This window comes from Eptesicus fuscus, chromosome 8, assembly GCF_027574615.1.
Source record: "Eptesicus fuscus isolate TK198812 chromosome 8, DD_ASM_mEF_20220401, whole genome shotgun sequence".
NCBI lineage: Eukaryota > Metazoa > Chordata > Mammalia > Chiroptera > Vespertilionidae > Eptesicus > Eptesicus fuscus.
This window is the reverse complement of record NC_072480.1, coordinates 63,295,001-63,317,287: the sequence shown is the minus strand read 5'-3', so window position 1 is coordinate 63,317,287 and position 22,287 is coordinate 63,295,001. Positions and strand designations below refer to the sequence as shown.

The window sequence follows — 22,287 nt, the reverse complement described above, 5'->3', positions numbered from 1 at the left end:
TCACTCGGTTGGATAATCAAATACAAATCAAAAGAGTACAGAGATCCAGATACCTGACTGGTTTGGCTCAGTGGACAGAGTATCGGCCTGCAGGCTGAAGAGTCCCGGGTTCGATTCCCGTGAAGGGCACGTGCCAAGGTTGCGGGCACAGTCCCCAGTGTGGGGTGTGCAGGAGGCAGCCGATCAATGATTCTCTCTCATCACTGATGTTTCTATCTCTCTCCCTCTCCTTTCCTCTCTGAAATCAATAAAAATTAAAAATAATTAAAAAAAAAAAAAGAGTACAGAGATCCAATTAGGAGAAATCAAGGGACTTTGACTTCAGCATCAATCCACCAAGAGCAAGACTTTCTGGCTCTTTTGGTCTCAAACTGAAATACTCTCTCCCCATTCTCAAAACAAGCGTCCCTGAAATGCTGCCCAGGGGTGTCAGAGTCCAGATGTTCATCCAGCCTCCTTAAGGTTTAACAAATGGCATTCCCTCGAGAGTGACCAAGGTGGCCAGAAAATCAACATTCATGGTGGCAAATACCCAGATGCCAATTTCCTGGCCTTTTCTTTCCCTCCTCTCCCCCACAATCTTAAATGCTATTCGGTGTACTGTCCACTGAAAGGAAGACAATTTACTGGAGTAGTTGCCAACAGCATTACTTACAGAATCAAGCAAAATGGTGATTTACTCAGAGTTCAAATAAAGAGAGGCAATCAGAGGTATTGAAAAAGGCCATGCGAGGATGAATTCACAGGTAGTAATGTAGGATATCGTAGTCTTCAGAAAGTAACTTTTTGCCTCAAAATGAATATTTGTCTTTAAGATCTGGAAGCACCTCATTTGCATGGCACCTCAGCCATTCCGGGAACACTGTTCAAGAATCTCTAATGTTACAGCTGCTAAGCAGGGTGTGCCTGAGAGGTTCAAAGGAAATCCAGAAGCTAAAGGATGAACAGTGTCTAAGAGGTAGAGTGATGTATAAATTTAGATCTGGATCAGCTTGTGACTACAAATTCAGAGCTCTTACAAACAGCTGGTGAAGTCAGCTGAGGTTTGAGAAGTCCAAGGTAATTTTACCCAGAAGCCCCAAAAGGCGGTCTTATTTTCCTTCATTCAACAAAGACTTAGTGACCACGGACAGTGGGCCATGGCCGGTGCGAGGCAGCAGCTACAGAGAAGTACACAAGGGAAGCCAGCGCCCGCAGGTCCGCAGGGCAGAGGCGCTTTCCCCAGCACACACACTGAGAAGGCAGGTGCGGCACTGCTTCTCCCCGGCCCTCACATGGAAACCCTGCCCCGCTCCGCAGCCCCCACGCTGGCTGTGCCCCCCCCCCCGAGCTCTCACTGCCAGAGCACCCATCAGAATTGGGTGTTTCCTTGAACATTCCAGACTGTTCTGGAAACACTCCTGCTACAGTTCTATTTTCTAACTCCTGAGGAAGGCTAACACTTCTAATAAAAAATGGCTCCCAAACCCACCCCCAAAGCCCATTGAGGAATAAAAATCCAGGAATAATGAAATTTTTAAAAAGACAGGAAGGTGGAGTCTTGATAGCCCCTAAATCCCTCTAAGCACATTCTGGGAACTCTCCACATGATAAATATTCAGAAAGCAAGTCATCTGGGACCACCCCTCCCCACAGCCGGCTCAGCGGCATTCCTCTGAGAAAGGTCAACAGGAAATGACCTCACAAGACCTTCACCCTTAATCGCATTAATATAAGGATAACCAAGCAACATTAAGGAGAAGGAAATGCACGAAACACGTGTATAATGTATTACAAATTGGAAAAATCCAGATTGTGAAGGAGGATATTAATCTTTGATTAATAATGTCTCACAACCGAAGGACTTGTATGCATGCATATAGGCCTAACCAATGGACACAGACAACAATGGGGTTGAAGGCATGAGTTGAGAGGGGGGGGGGGGGGGGTAATGGGGAGATAAGGACACATATGTAATACCTTAATCAATAAAGAAATTTAAAAAAAAAAAGAAGTAAAATATAAAATTAAAAAAATAATAATAATGTCTCACAAATCTCCCACACAATATTCAATGTGCAGATAGATGCCATTCTAGGTTGATGGGCATGGCAAGAACGGCCATCATTTTTCCTTAAAAAGACATGAAACACTGCTCTCGAAGAGTGTTGTGTAATCCAAACCACCAAGTGGCCAATTCCAAGTAGATGTCCTGCAGTCACCTTAGAAGGAGGTAAAATTCACGTCAAGTTAGCTGCAGGATTGACACCCATCATCAAATCTGAAGGCCTTCAGACAGTTCATCTCCCACAGTGATTTGATATGAACATTAAGTCACTTTCCACATAATTAACAGGTAGAAACCCCTTTTCTCATAGATAATGTTTAAATGGCAGATGAAAATCAAGTCTTCCAATAAATGTATCAGTCAAGATGCTTTAGATGGCAATGACAGAATTAGGAAGTAAGTAAATTTATTGTTCAGTACACTAAGTGCAGAGTCGTATTACTTAGTATACTACATTCACTATTATTTAGTATATAAGCTCCGGTTCAGGAAGATCAGAGTCAATGATGCCCACAAGGACTCTGGTTCCATCTTCCATCCTCATCCTCGTCTTCACCTGAAGGCTAGTCACAGCATAGCTACTATGGTACCAGGTGCCATATCCAGTCTAGTCGTTGGGTCTTGTTGTTTTTTTTTAAATATATATTTTTATTGATTTCAGAGAGGAAGGGAGAGAGACAGAGAGATAGAAACGTCAATGATGAGAGAGAATCATTGATTGGCTGCCTCCTGAACGCCCCCTACTGGGGGTGGGGGGATTGAGCTCGCAACCTGGGCATGTGCCCTTGGCCGGAATCGAACCTAGGACCTTTTAGTCCGCAAGCCGACGCTCTATCCATTGAGCCAAACTGGCTAGGGCCGTTGGGTCTCTTTTTAAGAGCAAAGAAACATTCCCCAGAACCCCCTTCCAAGACCTCCTGGATGCTGGAGGCTCCTGGGAAGAATCTTCCTTCAGGACAAAAGGAGCTTGAAGAAGCCTGTGCAGTGATTAACCTGACAACACCACATGTGTGCTAGTATGAAGCTTGGAGCTGCAGTAACCATTCTATATAATAAAAGCCTAATATGCAAATCAACCGAACAGCAGAACAACCAGTCACTGTGATGCACACTGACCACCAGGGGGCAGGCACTCAATGCAGGAGCTGCCCCCAGCCTGCAGACCCCAGGCCAGCCAAGGCGGGTGCCAGCGGGCACCCCCCCCCTTGCCCTGCCGGTTACCCCGCAGAGGGAGGTGACCAGGGGCAGCAGCAGGGGGCGGGACCGGTGAGCGGGCAGCAGCAGGCCGGCCAAGGCAGGTGCCAGTGGGCCCCCCGCCCCGCCCGCCGATCACCCTGCCGGTTGCCCCACAGATCAGTCCTGATCGCCAGCCAGGCCTAGGGACTCTACCCATGCAGGAATTTTGTGCACCAGGCTTCTAGTTACCCATAATAGCTTATTAGGGTATTAGCTTATTAGTTGCCAGTCTTATTAACCACCAGGCAACAAGCCCAGATACAAAAAGCAATATGCTGGGAATGGCACGGTGAAAACACAGATAGAACCTGGGTCCCTGATGATGCTGTAAGCTACGACACCCAACTGGAACCCCCTTCTTCTTATTACTTGAGGCAACCAAATGTCTGATGGCTTAAACTGCTATCAGACATTCTAATCGCACTTGAAGATATATGTCCCTTTGAGGTCTCAGGGAAAGAGCACCAATAACTTGCCCAAACATCCCAAAGATGCACGATGCAGAAGGGCAGATGACTGGTTTCTATGGCTACATGCCCAATCCTTGTTCCCTTTGACACTGTCCTCTAACTTCCGTATTCTAAAATAGCATAGGGTTTTCATTACAAAATGTTAATTCAAACCTATCAATCTTTATTTACCTTCTATGGGTAAAAGAAACAAAAATTAGGAAAACATACTTTCTGCCCTGACAATGCTTGTTATTTGGTTCAGAAACTGAGAATACACAGATAATAAGATATCACTACTGCCAAAACAGAGGAGCTATAAAATGCAAAGCCTTTTATAACCACCTACATGAGTCACACTGACCTCTTTTTAGAATGTAAAATTTTGTTTTTACCCAGAACCTCATTTTTTATTGATTTCAAAAATATTTCTTTCCCATAGTCCTTCTGTGTGCTAAAGAACAAACACAACTCAATTTAAAATTTTAGAAATCTATTTGATCAGAATTTTAAACACCTATTTCCCCAAACTTTCAAAATAGCAAGCTGTTTTTTCATTTTTACATCTTTTCAACTCATTTGTAGTTACAAAAGAACAAACTGCTCCATCACCCTCAAGTACAGTAAATAGTCTGATCTCTTGAACAGACCAATACTAGTCTATGCCTTACATGCAAAAATGTGTTATTTTTCAGCCCTAGCTGGTTTGGCTCAATGGATAGAGCATCGGCCTGCATACTGAAGGGTCCTGGGTTTGATTCTAGTCAAGGGCACATGCCCAGGTTTCAGGCTCAATCCCCAGTAGCAGGTGTGTAGGAGGTAGCCGATCAATGATTCTCTCTCATCATCTCTCTCCCTCTTCCTTCCTCCCTGAAATCAATAAAAATCCTTTTTTTAAACATTTTCTTTTTCAAAAGTGAATAATGCCCTAACCTTTAATAACTTCAATAATTAGACCATGTACAATGTTTTCCTAATAATTTTGCTCTGCAAAGGATACCATTAAAAAATGAAAAAGTTAAAAAAATAAGATGACATTATGTACAGCTTATTGTATGTCAATTATACTCAAAAGCTATATAAAACAATCAGACAAAAAAAGTTAAAAAGACAAACAATATAATAGACACTTAACAACAGATATGTAAATGGTTAATAAGCACGTGAAAAGCCATCATGAGTCATCAGGGAAATATAAAAGTGAACAATGAGATTCCACTACACACCCAGCAAGCAGAATGGCTAAAATGAAAAACACTGACAATTTCAGGTGTTAGTGAGGATCACAGTAACTGGACCGCTCACACACTGCTGGTGGGAATGTAAAATGGCACAAACACTTTGGGGGGTGGGGGGGAATGATAGCAGTTCCTTTGAAGTTAAGCATACACCATTATAAGACCCATCAATAAAAATGAAAACAGATCATACAAAGACTGTTAACATATCTAGCTTTGTTCATGATAGCCCAGACTAGAAACAACCAGAATGGCCAAAGGTGACTAGATAATCAAATCGTAGCATATCCAGACACTGAAATACTACTGAGCAAGAGAAAGTAATAAACTGATAAGAGGGCGAGAGGAAGGAGGGAGATGGAGTAGAAAGAAAGGAGAAAGGAATAAAAGTAAAGGAGAAAAAAGAAAGTATACCTAGACATAGTGAAAGTGCAGAATATCAAAGAATTCTAAAAGGAGCCGGAGAGAAAAAACAACAACAGGCTATTTACAAAAAACAATTAGCCTGACGGCCAACCAGCCAACAAAACATGGCAGCAACAACAATGGAACCAAAAGAAAGCTGACTGACGCAGGAAAAACAATCCAGAATTGCACACTCAGGTAATCGATCACTCCAGAACACAGATATTTAAAGGCACACAAAAACTGAGGTTACCACCAAGACATACTCACTAATGGAACATCTAAAAAATTCCTCTCAGGAAGTAGGAACATCATCACAGAATCAAAGTTTTGATGTATAAGAAGGCATGGTGAGCACATTAAATCTATACAGATAAGAACTACGTATACACAACAATAACAATTTGAAGGAGGCTAAGAAATGAGAAGGATATATACAAGAACAGGCACTAAAAGGTTAATGGTAGGCTTGAGTAGTAGGTGCAGGATTTCAGGTAAATATTACTTTCTTCTTCACGCTTTTATTGTCTGATTTTTAAAAAAATAAATAAACCTATTATCTTTTTACCGAGCTTTAAATTTTTAATTAGAATGAAACAGAAACAAAATCAAATATCAAATTCTCCAATTCCCACAGCAGCAACCTACCAGTGCTGATATCAAATTTCCCTTAAAAACCTTAAAGATTAATTTGAAAGAACATCAAAAAGTAGGTTTACTTATTCACTCCACAAGTATTCACTAAAGGTTTGCTATGTGCTAGGCACTACACTACATCCTGAATTAATAGGATGGGAACAAAATAATGGAAGTCATCACGGATTTATGTCCTCTCTTACAAAATACCTTTGTTGAAAACCAGAAGTCTGCGTGTAAAGTGAAGTTATCCTTTTGGTAAGGAACGTTACTGTAAAAGACAAAAAGGCAATGGTTACAGCAATCTAGTTTGGCCTATGGTTCTTTTGTTTGAAAACGTATGCACAAATACGCCCCATTTTACACATGAAATTAATTCAGTGTCAGTGACGTCTCCTCGCATTAATTTAATTGCCAATCTTGCCGTCTGTCTATGATTTCCATCCCACATTAAAATAAGAAAGCTGCGGTTCTGAGTCGAGTTCCCAGGCAGCCCAGTTTTAGTCACACTGTATGTGACGGCCCCCTGGCTTATTTCACAAGTTTCAAAAACTTAGAGTACCTCTATATCAATCGCTCACTTCTATGCAAAGTATCCACTTGGCAAAACATTGCTGACGGACTTAACCCAGGATAAGGGCAGCCTATAAAAGGCCAGTTCCCCCACTTTGTACTAAACATTACTTAGGGGGCCTCTTGATTTCAAAACAAAGGTTGTATTTGGCATAAAAGGCCTGGCGAAATCAGTATCTCAAGTAATGTGGACAGAAACCATTGGGCGCTGATCTTCCTGGACATGTGGAAGTGGTTAACACGGTAACCTGGCAGAAACAGCGGGCGCGGGGACTATGATGAAGTGAGGCCACAGGAGAAACTCGAACCACTCAAGAGCAAGAAAAGAAATGGATCCACCACTTCCCAGGCTTGGCTAGCCCTCCTTTCCAGGGAGAGCACCAAACAAAAGAAGAGATACAGCCCTAGCTGGTTTGGCTCTTTGGATGGAGCATCGGCCTGTGGACTGAAGGGTCCCAGGTTCGATTCCGGTCAAGGGCACATGCCCGGGTTTGGGGCTCGATCTCCAGGGGGGGGGGGGGGGGGGGGGGGGCGCGTGCAGGAGGCAGCCGATCAATGATTCGCTCTCATCATTGATGTTTCTATCTCTCTCTCTCTCCCTTCCTCTCTGAAATAAATAGGAGGAGGAGGAGGGGGAGGGGGAGGGGGAGGGGGAGGGGAAGGGGGAGGAGGAGGGGGAGGGGGAGGGGGAAGGGGAGGGGAGGGGAGGGGGAGGGGGAGGGGGAGGGAGGGGGAGGGGGAGGGGGAAGGGGAGGGAGAGGGGCAGGGGGAGGAGGAGGAGAACAGGAACCTGCAAGCCCACCACCGCGCCTCCCAGGCCGTGGTCACCAACACCTGGGCTACCTGTGCACCTAAAGTAGAAAGCACTCAAGCGACTGTTTGGGTTTATATGTGCCCCTCTCTTATCTGTAGCATCTTCCGTTAGAGGGGAAAGTGCTTTCCTCAAAATACCAGGCAGTTCTCTGCAATAAGCAAGGCCAGTTACAACAGGTGTGTTTCGAATGCTGTCAAAGCACTTCACCGGGTACCCATGAATCCATAAAACTTCCCGCGTCCTCTGGAAAAGTCACAATGCCACCTTTCCTAAAGAGTGCTCAGCATGCAGACACAAGGCTCTTGTCTTTTCTCCAGTGTTCTCTAGAATGGAAAAAGGTTTTCTCTTTTGATTTCACCCTCCTCATAAATATGTATCATTTTCCAAATGAATTAAACTCCTATGTTCAATGAATGTTAGAGGATGAATTCCACTTTTGGGGGGAAAAATACACATTTCAATATTCTATTTAATTCTTATATCTTAAAAAAAGACATTTCCTTGGACGGTTCCTTTCATGAAAAGAAAACCAAAAACACTTATAAAACCAATGCCATAAACCAGAAGAAAAATGTCTAGGATAGGTTTTTAAATCTCCTTTTGGTAAATTTGACAATAGAGCAGCGTTAATGTCTTATCCACAGAGGAATTAAATCCATGTATACATTTCAGGAAGAGACACTCTCACTGGGAAAAGGGCATTATAAACCTAACTCCAGGATTCCTGCAGGCACAGAACTAAACGAAAAACCACACCCAACTCACAGCGGGGCTTGCTATAGAACCTGTGACCCTAGGGGGCACAGCTACACCATCACCAAGTATTTCAAGTTTCCCATCCTCATAAAAGAAACAAGAGAATGGTGTGGCTCAATGGTTGAGCATCAGCCCATGAACCAGGAGATCGCTGGTTCGATTCCAGGTCGGGGCACATGCCTGGATTGTGGGCTCAATCCCCAGTAGGGGGTGATGATTCTCTCTCATCATTGATGTTTCTCTCTCTCTCTCTCTCTCCCTCTCCCTTCCGTTCTGAACTCAATAAAAATTTGGATAGTAAAAAAAGAAGGAAACAAGAGATTCAAGGAAGAACTGGACTGGAAAGGCATCACACTCTCCCCCAACATTTCACTCACCAAGCCTGCCACTGGCCAATAATGTGTCTATTTATTTTTCCCAGAAGCAGATCTATTAGCCAGACATTCTAAAAACACAAACATTTCGTTGTGCTTGGAGTAACTCCAATATTGGTGCCTTGCTGCAGAACGATGCTGCAGGAATATAAAGTGAGCCATGTGAACGATGAACCCACAGATGCAGTGCATCGTCACAGACTGTCATCCCCAGAAGAACCAACCCTTTGGAAAGGAGGGTACACCCCCAGCAGGGGGGCTGTGGGATGGGGGGGAGAAAGCCAAAGATAGGAGACTTCAGAAGGTCCCACCTGATCCAAACAATGAAGGTAAATTTTAAGGCAACTCCCCCAAAGCCCTCAGGACTGAAAAGGCCTTTCTGCCTCCTCTCCAGTTTAGGCTGAATAAGAAAAGCAAGACAATGCTGGAGGGTGTTCTGAAGTGGGCTTGGCAAGTCACCACGTGCAAAGCACACTGAACATAACCCAAAGCTGGGCCCGGGGGGGAGGCACAGCCTGCTGGGGGGAGGAGGTGGGGGTCCCTAAAAGCCATGGCTCTGAGGGAACGAGGGAACAGGCAGGGCCAGGCTGAGCAAGTCAAACCTGGGAAACTAACAAGAAAGACATTAACAGCAATCATAAAACGAAACAGCCAGAGGCCACCGTGGCTCCCCAGAAGGCACAGGGAGACGGGCTGGGACCGCTAAACTGTTCCAGATGAGACGCAATCTCCCAACATCTCAAGGGGCTGATGTGATACCAGGGTCCTCGTTTCTTTGTGAGGTCCACCTCTCTTCTTTTTTTTTTTGGGGGGGGGACCCTGCACAGACCCCAACAGCCGCTGGACTCGAACAAAATCCAGACTCATTGTGGTGAACTCATTTCCCCCCCTCAAATAAAACAGACACATACACACACACACACACACACACACACACACACTTAAGGGTCTGGCCAGATCATACAGCTGAAGTTTCCGGAACTTAAATCTTAAAACCACAATCAGAAGTAGTTTTGAAATGCTCACCACAAAAATCTGTGTCCTTTGCTTTTAAAAAAGAAAAAAAAAGAAAAAGCATCCTGTTCTCCATAAAGGCAGGAGGTAAAGAGACGACATCTAACTTAGGCAGTGGGTGTGTTCCTCTTTGTCACCCACCGAGGTCCTCGCGCCGCGCGTGGGAGAGCTGTGGGCACCCGGCAGTGCGGTGGCACCGGCGCCAGCGGCCACCTTCCCGGCCCGCGATCTGCTCCAGGGGCCGAGATTGCGGCCGGAGGTCCGGAAGCGGCGTCCGGCGCTGTCACCGCGCCGGGTGGGATGGGACGCAGAGGGGGGGGAAGGGCGCCGCGGGGTGGAGGAGGCGAGAGAGGACGAGCGCGGAGCCCGGCCGGCTGAGTACGCGGAGGTGAGAAGGGTGCAAAGGGCAGCGCGGCGCCCGGAGGCCCCGAGCTTGGCTATTGTTGCGGGGGACTGCGTTGGGCCCGCGGGCGCCTCTCCCGCCTTAGTTGGGGAAGCCGGGTCCCACACTCCGCCCGCCTCCTCGGTGCAGGACCCCCCCACGGGCCACGCTCCCACCTCCACCCGCGCCCCCGGTTGGGTCGGTTCCAGGCGCCCGGACTCGCACAAGTTGCCGCCCGCCCGCCCCACCGCGGTCATTGTTCCCCGCGCGCCTCCTACCTCCACGGCGCCGGCGACTCTGGCTCCTACTCCGGGCCTCCGGGCTCAGTAGCTCCGGGCCCCCGGCTGCAGAGGGCGCGGCGGCTTCGGGCGTGCGTGCAGCAGGGGCGCTCGGCTATTAATACCCGCGGGCTGCGGCGGCGGCGGCGGCGGCGCGAGCGCGAGCGCGCGATCGGGGCTGGCGGTGGCCGGCCGAGGTCCGAGCCATCAAAGGTGGCGTGGGGCGGAGGGGAGGGCGGAGCAGGCAGGGTGGGTGGGGAGCGTGCTCAGGGTCGCCATGGCCTCCTCGACGCCGGGCCAAACGCCACTCCGGCAAGGAAGAGCGGTACAAAGCGGGCGGCGGCCGCGTCCCCGCCCCGCGCCCCAGCCGAGCGCCCGCAGCCCTGCGCCCGCGCGGGACCCGCCGCCTCCGAGGCCGGCGAGCGGGAAGTGAAGGCGGTCGCGCCCCTCCCCGGACCTGGGCCGGCCCCTCGGCGGGGGAAGCAGGGGCGCCGTGCAGCCCGAGCCGCGGGGACCGCGGGAGAGCCACAGCCCCCTCCAGCGTTCAGCCGGCGACCTGCGCGCCCGCACGCCCCGCCCTGCTCTGCCTTGGGGGCAGGTGCGCCTGGGGCCGGCGCGCCGGGAACGCCCCTCCCTGACCCGGACGAGCACACCTCAGATTCGTGCCTTACTTGGTCCTGGGGCCGGAGCCCGTCTCTCCGCGCTGCGCCACCGGGGACACGCCAGTCCTGCTGCTGTGGTTGAAAAGGATACAAGGAGAGTGGGAGAGACGCGCAGGGACGAAACCAGGAGCAGCTGGAGGGCGATCCGTAGCGCGGGCTCTGCAGGTCACTTGTTGAGGACCTGCAAGGGGGCGCACCGCTCATGTGCCCACCTGGGACTTGACGATGTTGCGCAGGGAGCGGCGCTTTGCAGGCACCCACGAGGGACTTTTAACCACCGAGGGGTACTTGCTATCTCCCCCTCACCCTCCCGGGAGGGCGCAGCGTCCTCCACGCAGGTGAATCCCAGAAACACACACACACACACACACACACACACACACTCACACACACACTCACCCCCTCTGGGGGATAGGCGTGAAATATTTTAGAAGCTGGTTTGCAGATTCTTGTTCGACTTCAGGGTTTCTGGAGGTCGATAAAGGGGGGCGGGGGGTGGGGAGCAAGATTCAGGACCGAGGAGGCAAGACCTAAAGGGGGACAGGTCACTGCCCCACCCCAGCTGGGAGCTGCCGCCTTACCATCCCCGCTTCCTGCGTTCCAGGTCTCACTTGCTCTTGTCGCTGTCGACCCTCTACTGGAGAGGGGAAAGGGTCTGAGGGCAGCAGGCTAGAAAGGAAAGCAACCGTCCGCTAGATCCCCAGGCTAGCGGGCATCTGCCTCTGAAGGCCCTGGCTCCAGAACCCTGGTCGTTTTGCAAACGTAGAGGAATTCTGTGGCCTCAAGCCTGGAGGGTGCATTTCATGGGCAAGGTCACAGCTGAACCCTCGATGACAAGGAGCAGGGCAGGGCCTCCTTGAGGAAGAGTGGCTGACACAAGAACAGCTCGGTAGAAGTAGGGGTATTTGTACATAGCTAGTGTGAGTGGTTTCTGGGGAGGAGCAGAGACATATTTTGAGGATGAGGTACTGAATTGTATTTGAAAAAAAAACAAAATCTGCCTGCGTATTTGGTAAAGGTGGAAGTGAAGAGGGCCATATAGGCCTCAACCCTAAGAAGAAACAGCAGGTTGTGGTTGAAGGGAAAGAGCGGTCCAGGCTTGGCTCTGATCTAACCGGTTGTGTGACTAGAGACTAACGTGGATCAGAGGTTTTAGGCCAGTGGTTCCCTAAGGATGGTCCTCAGACCTGCAGCAATACGTGGACATTAAGAAGTGCAAATTCTTGGGCCCCACTTTAGACCTACCTTCTCAGGTTCTCCCATTGTTGTGGAGCGGATGCGAGTGAATGACCACTGGAGCCCAGACCAAATTAAAATTTAGGGAGCCTTTATTAGCTGGGCGGCCGGGCGGCCGGACAACCCGGCGACTGCTCTGCCATTCTCCACGCAGGGAGATCAGAGAGCAGCAGCGACCCTTTGTGTAGGACCGCTTTTAGGCACATTAACCACATCCGGTTTTTGCAGAACAAGTAACCCAAGACAAAACAGTTTTTCCCAAGCAACGTCAGGATCATGCCAATGACGACCATGTTATTCACAGGGTCATCCTGTTCTTCAGAAAGCCGACAGTGTTCTGTGAAAGAAGGCTACGTGCTGGGAAGGGTCCATGAGACCATATCTCAAGGCCTGGCCTGGTGTCAGCACTGACATCTCCATCCGGGGCATAGTCCATGACCTCTCTGGAAGCATGCTCAAAAATTCCCACTCTCCAACACCATTTTGTGTGCATTAGAATCACTGGGAGGGCTACTTTCAACCATCTTGTCAGATCTGAAATGGGGCCCGAGAATTTGCCCTTCTAACAGGTTCCTTGACAGTGATGGGCCTACACTTTGAAAACCACTGTATGTGGTGATGGATCTTAAATTCATAGAATCACCTAAGATTTTTAAAAACCTGAATGCCCTAGCCAAATATAGGATATCCCCCCCAAAAAATGTACACACACACTTTCAATAATTATAAAGGCAGTGTTTATTAAAATACATTTCATTTTCAAAATGGAGTTATCAGCTGTTAGAGTGGGTATACATTTTTCTTGGGGGTCGGGGGGAGAGAGACACCCTGCATGTCAGTATTTCTGGGGCAGGGATCCAAGCGTATTTTTAAAGTTCTGCAGGTGATTTCAATGTGCAGCCAGCTTTGAGAACAATTGTTGTAGACAGAGCTTTTTAAACTTTAAAATATGTATGAGTCACCTGGGAATCTTGTTAAGCTGCAGATTCTGGTTTAGTAAGTTTGAGACTCTGTTTCTAGCAAGCTCTCAACTTCTGTGTGTTTTTGTTTGTTTGTTTGTTTGTTTTGCTAGTCCAGGGTCGACACTGCATAGCAAGCAAAGTGCCATGCCATACCTCTCAACTAGAAAATTGTAGAACTCACAGAAAATTAGAAAAGTGACATTTATCCAGTCACCATCTTTGGACGACAACTATTTTCTATAGTGTTTCTTTTATCTTCTTTCTAGTGAAAAAGTTGTGCTGTTTTGCTCTTAGCATACATATTAACACAGTAAGTCCTCACCTAACATCATTAATAGGTTCTGCAACTTTAAATGAAACCAATTATACCAGAGGCTGTTTGGTATTCCTATGGCATCTCAATGTTACAACAAAACAATGTTGAACAAAGGGATGTTATTCGAGGACCTATTATATAACATCTGATGCTGTTTTATTATCTTATTATTACCAGTATTTTTTAAGGGAAAGTGACTTTTTGTTTGGTTGGTTTTTATTTATTTATTTTAAAATCTTTATTGCTGCCCTAGCTGGTTTGGCTCAGTGGATAGAGCGTTGGTCTGATGACTGAAGGGTCCCGGATTCAATTCCTGTCAAGGGTACATGCCCGGGTTGAGGGCTCAATTCCTAGGGTGGGACATGCAGGAGGCAGCCAATCAATGATTCTCTATCACCATTGATGTTTCTCTCTCTCTCCCTCTCCCTCTCCCTCTCTGAAATCAATAAAAATATATGTATAAAGAAATAAATGCAAAGAAACTCAATGTTTTTTATTTTTAAAAAAATCTTTATTGTTGAAAGTATTACATGTGTCCCCTTCTTTTCCTCATTGACCTCATCTACTGGCCCCCGACCCCTGCCCCAGGCCTTCACCACACTGTTGTCTGTGTCCATGGGTTATGCATATATGCATACAAGTTCTTTGATGGATCTCTTCCTACCCACCCACCCACCCCTGCCTGAGGGAAGGTGACTTTTAAAAGAGATGATCCAAGAGAGTTTGCAGGCTGAGGGTAGGAGCCTGTGGGGAAAGAGTTAATATAGGAGAAAAAAGGGGAGGCTTGGGGGCTCCAGCTGAGAGAGGCTGGAGTACCCCCAACCCCAGTTTCCTTCCAGCTCTCACGAACATTCTGTGCTTTGTACTTAAACTAATTGAAAGCACTTTTTAAATTCTTCTAACTGAAAAGCCAGGGGTAACTGGCCTAGAAAATCTGCAACCTGGACATTCAAACCCTGAATAATTAAGGTGTTCCCTCATCATTTTGTGTCATTTATGCCTAACTTTCAAGCTATAAAAATTTATAATTAGGGGACCCTTTCCCCCTCCCCACGTGGGAGTCTGTTCTGTGGCACTCTTTTCCCCTCCCCACGTGGAAGTCTGTACTTGTTCTTTAATAAATTTCCACCTTTGCTATAAAAAAAAATTTATAATTACCTTGATCCTCTTTTAACCCCATTTTACAGATGAGGAAACTGAGGCCCAGAGAAGTTAAGTAACTTACCCAAGGTCATACAGCTAGTAAATGGTAGCAAAGGGCTTCAAACTCAAGTAGTAAGGCTTCAGAGGCCATGCTCTTAGCCACAATGCTGTGTTATGGCTCTAGAGTCATAAATCTAGGACAACTGGAGAAAAGTATTAAAAATATACTTCTTTTAGGAAAGAAAAATAGAATAGGATAAAAGTAAGGACTTTGGGTCATTTTTTTTTTTTTTCACTTTCCTTTCAAAAGGAGAAATTTAGGAGGAAACCGGGGGAAGGTCACAGACTGCAGTCCTTTTGAATCTGGCCTGTGATCTTGCCTTTCGATTCTCAGAGATTGAAAGGGTACATAAGGGGAAAGTATATCCGTGTTGATGGTCACTTGAAGCATTTATATTGTTCAAAAATGCATTGAGAATTGAAATAGGAATGGGGGAGGGAGGGTGAGTATACTTGTGTGTATGTCTGTCTGTCTCCACAATCAGAACAGCAAACCCCTTTGGGTTATTGACTTCATGTATGATGGCCAATGCAAAATCACTCTACTGCTTAGAAATCTGTAATAAGAGTTTCATAGTTTTTCATAATTATCCCCTTTTAAAAATATATATATTTTTTTTTTTGATTTCAGAGAGGAAGGGAGAGGGAAAGACGAATAGAAACATCAATGATGCAAGAGAATCATTGCTTGGCCAATTCCTGCAGGGTCAACCTGCAACAGGGCATGTGCCCTGACCGGGAATCAAACCGTGACCTCAACCACTGAGCCATGCCAGCTTAAATTGAACTTAAACACATTTTAAGGTAAAGGAAAGTTCTTCCTGCCCCACATTCCAACAATTGCTGCTGAAAATCTATACGCTAAGGCACGCTGCAGGGTTGTCAAGGATAGATTAAAGAAATCAACTGCGTACTTGCCCCTCCCTAGACAGGATGGACAGCTGGTCCACAAGGATGCCTGCAGCTCCAAACTTTACTCATCCCTCAACATAGCAAAGGGCGCCAAAACCGGTTTGGCTCAGTGGATAGAGCGTCGGCCTTCGGACTGAAAGGTCCCAGGTTCGATTCCAGTCAAGGGCATGTACCTTGGTTGCGGGCACAACCCCAGTAGGGGGTGTGCAGGAGGCAGCTGTTTGATGTTTCTCTCTCATTGATGTTTCTAACTCTCTATCCTCTCCCTTCCTCTCTGTAAAAAAATCAATAAAATATTAAAAAAAAAAAAAACATAGCAAAGGGCAATCAGCCAATCCTCCTAAAACCCCCAATTCCCACCAAGTCTGTGGGGAAATTTTTTTTTTTTTATGAACTGGTTTTTAGGAGCATTTTTATCCTCCTGCAGGGGATCAAGGCTGCTTAATTACAGCTCTTAATCCTTGAAAAGAAGTGAATCCTAAATACAACCACGATTTTTCCCTAAGCAGTGGGATGTTGCTCTTCCCAGCAACAAGAGCTCTGTTGTTTAGCTCATTAATAAAAGGGTTGAAAGTAGACAAACAGCAATAAACTAGTACTTGGTTGAATTATTCCCTTTTTATCCTTTTCATACAAATTGAGAATACCAGTGGAAAGGAGGAAATAAAGGTGTATAATTCATGAAATAATTGCTATCCTTTAACAAATTTAAATCCCTATATACATTGAAATATAATCTAAATAAGTGTGTAATCAAAAATAATCTCTAAATATTTGTTTCAATTCTGAATGAGGAGTAACCAAGAGAAATGGACTTAAATGACAGTAATCTGAAGTCAGTTAAGTTTTTACAAGTAGTAGTTACGCAATACCAAAGAAAGATAAAAATTTCCTTTCCTAGAAATGCTTAAAAATAGAGCAGATTTGTATATTATCAGTTGCTTCTCAGGACTGCCCCAAACATCAAGATAGTAATTTTTTTTTAAATGGGCAAAAGATTTGAATAGACACTTCACAAAAGAAGATATGTGAATAGTCAGTGATTAAAGAGCTTATTATCTGTCTGGGAAACACAAATTAAAGCCACATTGAGACACACTGCACGCCTACTAGAATTGCTAAAATTAAAAAGATTACCACCACCATCAAAGTTTGATGAGGATGTGGAGCAACTGAAACTCACGCTAATGAAAATGCAAAATGGTACAACCACTTTAGGAAAAATCTGCCAGTTTCTTATAAAGTTAAACACACTCACTGTAAGACCATGAAATTCCACTCCTATGTGTTTGTTTACCCAAGAAAAAGAAAAACATATGTCCACAAAAAGACTCGTACAAAAATGTTTGTAGCAGCCCTATTAATAAAACTCCAGATGCCCATCAACAGGATGGAAAAGTGAGCTGGGGTCTATTCACACACAACAGACTTACTACTCAGCAGTAAAAAGAAATATTGCTACATGCAACAACATGGATGGATCTCAGGAGCATTCTGTTGAGTGAAAGAAACTTCACACACACAAAAGGTACATTTTGTACTTTTCTGTTTTTATGATATTTTACGAAAAACTCAGAATGGAGGCTGTCTTCGAAGAGCAGAGGATAGAGATTGGCTGGGAAGGTACATGAGAGAACCTTCTGGAGTGACTATAATATACTTATCTTGACAGAGGTTTGGGTTATACTGATGACTGTATTAAAACTTAGTGAATATACAATTGATTTGTGCATTTCATTCTATTTAAACATTACCTCAAAAGAAAAGAAACAAGTACAGAACTTTAATAAAAAGGGGAATAAAATGTTAATAGTAGAATCTTAGTGGTGGCTAGAAGCATGTTCACTATAAAATTCTTTCAACTTTGTTGTAATTTTGAAATTTTTATAATAAAATGATGAATTCCACTCCTAGGTATGTGCCCAAGAGAAATGAAAACATATGTCAACACAAAAACTTATATATGAATATTCATATGAGCATTATTCATGATGACAAAACATAGAAAAACCCAAATGTCTATGAGATGATGAATAGATAAACCAAATGGGATATATCTGTACAATGAAATATTATCCTATATAATGAAAGGCTAATATGCAAATCGACTGAATGGCAGAACAACCATTTGCTATGACGCTCAATGCAGGAGCTGCCTCCTGGTGGTCAGTGCGCTCCCACAGGGGGAGCGCCGCTCAGCCAGAAGCCGGGCTCATGGCTGGTGAGTGCAGCGGCAGTGCTAAGGACCCCTCGGGGGATGTCCGCCAAGGGGTCCTGGACTGTGAGAGGGTGCGGGCTGGGTTGAGGGATGCCCACCCCACAGTGCACAAATGTCGTGCACCGGGCCTCTAGTATTATATGATTCCATTTATATGAAAGGTCAGGCAATAGGCAAATTTTAAAAAACAGAAAGTAGATTAGAGGTTGCCTCAGACTGGGGGAGTTGGAGGGAAATGGGGACTAACTATTAATGGATAGGGGGTTTCTTCTTGGGGTGATGAAAATATTCTAAAATTGATTATGAAGATCATTGTGAAACTGAATATATCAAAACCCATTGAATTTTACATTTAAAATGAGTGGTGAATTGTATGGGATATGAATTATAACCAATAAAACTGTTATAAAAAATAAAATACTGGAAAAAATGATCGGGATCAGCCTTATTATTACACAATTAATTGCCCTATGAACTACAGATCTCTTCATCGAGAGCAGGGGTGGGGAACCTTTTTGCTGCCAAGGGCCATTTGATGATATTTATAACATCATTCATGGGCCATACAAAATTACAACTTAGAAATTAGCCTGCTATATTTGGTCAAACATTTAATTAACTCACCCCAATGCCTTGGCAGGCCCAGACCAAATGATTTCTCAGGCCTTATTCGGGCCCAACAGGCTGGATGTTCCTCACCCCTGATCTAGCTGAAGAGAAGGCATCCTTGTCATGTTTTCTAATATGTGCATTTTAATACAAATGACTTTCTAAATTCATGAAACATATGAACCTGGTATTAAATCTTTGGTTTGTCTAACTCTAACTGAAAGACTAACATTCTAGCAGATGTTTTTCTTGGTGAGTGTTTTTGGGGAGAGGGGGGTATTATTTCTTTATTTTGGTGTTTGGTTTCTTTGTTTTTTTATTTGTTTTCACAATTCCTACTTACAAATGTCTCAGACAAGGGAGTTGGAAATGCCTAAACACTTTCTGCTGGTCACCTCAGGTAGCTGTAAAGTCCCAGAAGAACAGAGAGACACAGGGAATGAGAGTACATGTGAAACGCAAAAGTAATTATGTATGTAAGCCAGTGGTTCTCAAACATGGGTGCATAATGGAATCATAGGGGTGGGGGAGTGGGTTTAAATATCTCAGTTACCCCTGAGTCATCCCTCCCCCTCCCGGCGAGCCAGATGTAACTGACCTGGGGTGCAATCAGGATTTCTAAGGCTTCCTGGGAGATTCTCATGTGCAGCCAGGTTGAGAACCACTGTCCTAGGACCATATCCTGAGCTCGCAGAGGCAGCCGAGGCTTAGCGCAGAACCTTAGCTCAAATGGTGCCCCCAAAATACAAGAACCTCCAGCAGGGGTGAGTGTGTGCAGATAGAGGGAACAACATGGCAGAGCACGGCATCATCATCCCCTTTTAAATTTCAAAAGAGAACACATTACCTGATTCTAAATCAAACTCTATTTTAAAGGGTATTTCACGAAAAGCTTTCCTATTCCCGTCCCCCCATTGCTCAATTCTCATCACATTTCCCACCCCAAAAGAGGCCCCTTGTCAATAGTTTCTTCTTCTTCTTCTATTTTTTTTTTAAGAGAGGGAAGAGAAGAACATGGATTTGTTGTTCTACTTATTTATGCATTCATTGGTTGATCCCTGTATGTGCCCTGACCAGGCATGGGACCCACAACCTTGAGGTATCAGGGCAATGCTCTAAACAGCTGGGCTACTCAGCAAGGTCTCATTGTTTCTTCTTTTTCTAGAGAATTCAAGCCAATCCAAATATATGTTCTTTTTTTCCTTTAAATGCGATGGTAGAACTTCATGCTATTTTTTTTTCTGGGAAAATCTTGGAAATAATTTCACATCACTACTTAAAGAGCTTCCTCACTTTTTATGTCTGCGTAGTACTCCATGCCTATCTGGTATTATACCCAACGCTCCCATGAGTAACGCTGTGCCATTCTGTATATGTATGAATATAACTGATGCACTTTTCCAAATTGCCCTTCACGGGGTTGTTGCAGCTCACACTTAGACCAGCAGCAAATGAAAGTTCCTGCTGCCCTAGCTGGTTTGGCTCAGTGGATAGAGCACCCGCCTGCGGACTGAAGGGTCCCAGGTTTGATTCTGGTCAAGGGCACATGCCTAGGTTGCAGGCTCGATCCCCAGTAGGAAGCGTGCAGGAGTCAACCGGTCAATGATTGTCTCTCATCATTGATGTTTCTCTCTCTCACTCCCCTCTCCCTTCCTCTCTGAAATAAATAAAAATATATTACTAAAAGAAAAAAAAAAAAAAAAGAAAGGAACTTCCAACTTCCCCACTGCCTCACCACAAGGTGGACTATCACAGTTTTATGTGTGTGTGTGTTTCAGTCTGGTAGGTATAAAAACGTATCTCAGTATATTTTGGGTTGCTTGTCTTACTTCTTACTTGTGAAGTTGTATGTATTTTCCTATGTTTAAGATCCTTTCTTACTTTCTCTCCTATCATTGTTCATTCAGCAACAGTTTCAAAGAAAGAGATGATCTCCTCGGGGCATATGATTTCACCTACTGTCCACACAATCCAACAATTTAGCAATTCTAAGCGGAACAAGGAGGTGAGTGGGCAGATGGGCACTCAGAAAGGTGGAAGCTTTCCATCCTTGACAAAAGGGACTCACATTATTTACATACCCAAGTGGTCATTACACACCATCATTCATTCATTCATTCATTCATTCATTCCTATACTATTAATTGAATGCTTAAAGCATAGCCATTGAATGAAATGTGACAGAAAGGAGGAATTAGGATGCACAGCTCAAAATTACATTATAACTGTAGAAGTCTTTCTACCAATATTCCTACAAAGTTCTTTCCTTATGGGTATTGATGTGCAATTAAACCATCATTAGCCATAATTAAACTACCATTTCATACTTTTCCCATTTTACTTGCATTAAGGTACTCCAAACTGAACTAATTATCCAAAATTTGAAATTATGCTTCTACAAATAAAACCTTTACACTTTTAGCATTTTCCCACAACCTAAAAGAGGTAAATTTCTGGTTTACACTTAACTATTTCCCCGAAGCCTTTTCTGACTTTATGTGCATTTATTTTCTTATTTGGTTTCTTTTGGTGTAAACTAGAGACCTAATAAGGACTTTCTAATGTCATCTAGTCAACCCCCAGGCTCCTTGCTAGACAGAGGCTATCCGTCTTTTTTATTTTAAAGCATTTCCAAGGGAAAACCTCTAATTTTTCTCACTAATTCTTCCATTCCAGTTTTTATGATCCAGTCACCTAAAGAACTTTCCACCACCCATCGCCTCAAAATGATCTCATTGACCATCTTAACGTAATTTGATGCTGATTACTCCTACGTTTTTCTTCAGCTCTCACAAATTAGTCATCAAAACAGATTCATACTGTAATTAACTGGCGACTTTGATTTTATTTTCCATAGTGGAATGAGTAGACTTTGATTTCTTTCCATGGTGGAAACAACTCTATATTTGTTTCCAAATCCGGCCATTCAAAAGTACCACTTAAATCAATTTCTATTCCAAACTCCATCCCACCTGGCAGGAAGAACTCACCCTCAGTCATTGGGGAGCTGACCTCAGTCCCGCCCCTGCACCTCTTATAGGACAGCAGAGTCCCAGCAGCTCACATAGCACCAAGGTGTCAGGGAGACCTTCTGGGGACCACATCACTGCCGTGGGCTGCACGTTGGGTCGGTGCAATAGCTCTGGGGCTCCCCTGCCCTCTTCGTGGGACCACAGGTGAGGCCGGGCTCTGCTGCCTGCAGGACCACAGACCCCTCTTTTCTTCTTCGTTTGGAGGAAATCCCTCACTCTTGTCTCATTTCCTTTCAAATCACTTCCTCTCTTTCCCCTGTTGCCACAGAACATTAAACATAATTGGGGGGTTGGCTTTTGAAAATCTGAATATCTTCAAAGAGATGTCCACCGTCCATTTATACCTCAAGCACCTGCGAGCACATGGTGCGCCAGGCTGTGTGCCAGGCGGCCCCTGCCCAGGAGGAGCTGGCAGTGCAGCCAGGGAGGCGCACTGGCTGGCCGCAAGCACGAAACTGCCAGGGAAGTGCCGTGAAGGTGGGATGGGGGGGGGGGGGGGAGCGGGAGGCAGGGGCACCCAGATGCACAGGGCATCGGGATCCTCCAGGGAGGAAGGTGCACTAAGCTGGGGCCTGAATGGGTAGGAAACAGGTATCGGGCTTGGCAGGTAGTGGGAAAGATGGCCCTGGCAGTGTTTATTCCAGAACTGCTCTTCTCAATACTCTTTGCTCAAATATTTGTGGAATTAGTGACACCTTGCAGCACCCCAACCCTTGCTGCTGAGATTCTGAGGACATATGAACTTTGGGAGACCTCTCTTTTCTGTCTTCCTGAGGCTTCTGGGGTGTTTTCTAATATAAAACAACTAGAGGCCCAGTGCATGAAATTTGTACATGGCGGGGGGGGGTGGGGGGTCCCTCAGCCCGGCCTGCGCCCTCTTGCAATCTGGGACCCCTCGGGAGATGTCCGACTGCCAGTTTAGGCCTGATCTCGCA

General features: G+C 45.4%; 1 protein-coding gene across 3 annotated transcripts in view; it reads right to left on the bottom strand.

Annotated features, from left to right (window-relative positions):
* FARP1 (FERM, ARH/RhoGEF and pleckstrin domain protein 1) overlaps positions 1-11,496 on the bottom strand; it is a 291,962-nt gene extending 280,466 nt beyond the window's left edge. For 2 of the 3 annotated variants that reach the window (XM_054719892.1, XM_054719894.1), the window contains exon 1: positions 10,203-10,607. The gene's annotated coding sequence lies outside the window, so the exon portion shown is untranslated. Of the gene's footprint in view, positions 1-10,202; positions 10,608-11,475 lie in introns of those variants that run through there. The other variant, XM_054719893.1, reaches the window with a different exon arrangement.
* Between the last annotated feature and the right edge of the window lie 10,791 nt (positions 11,497-22,287).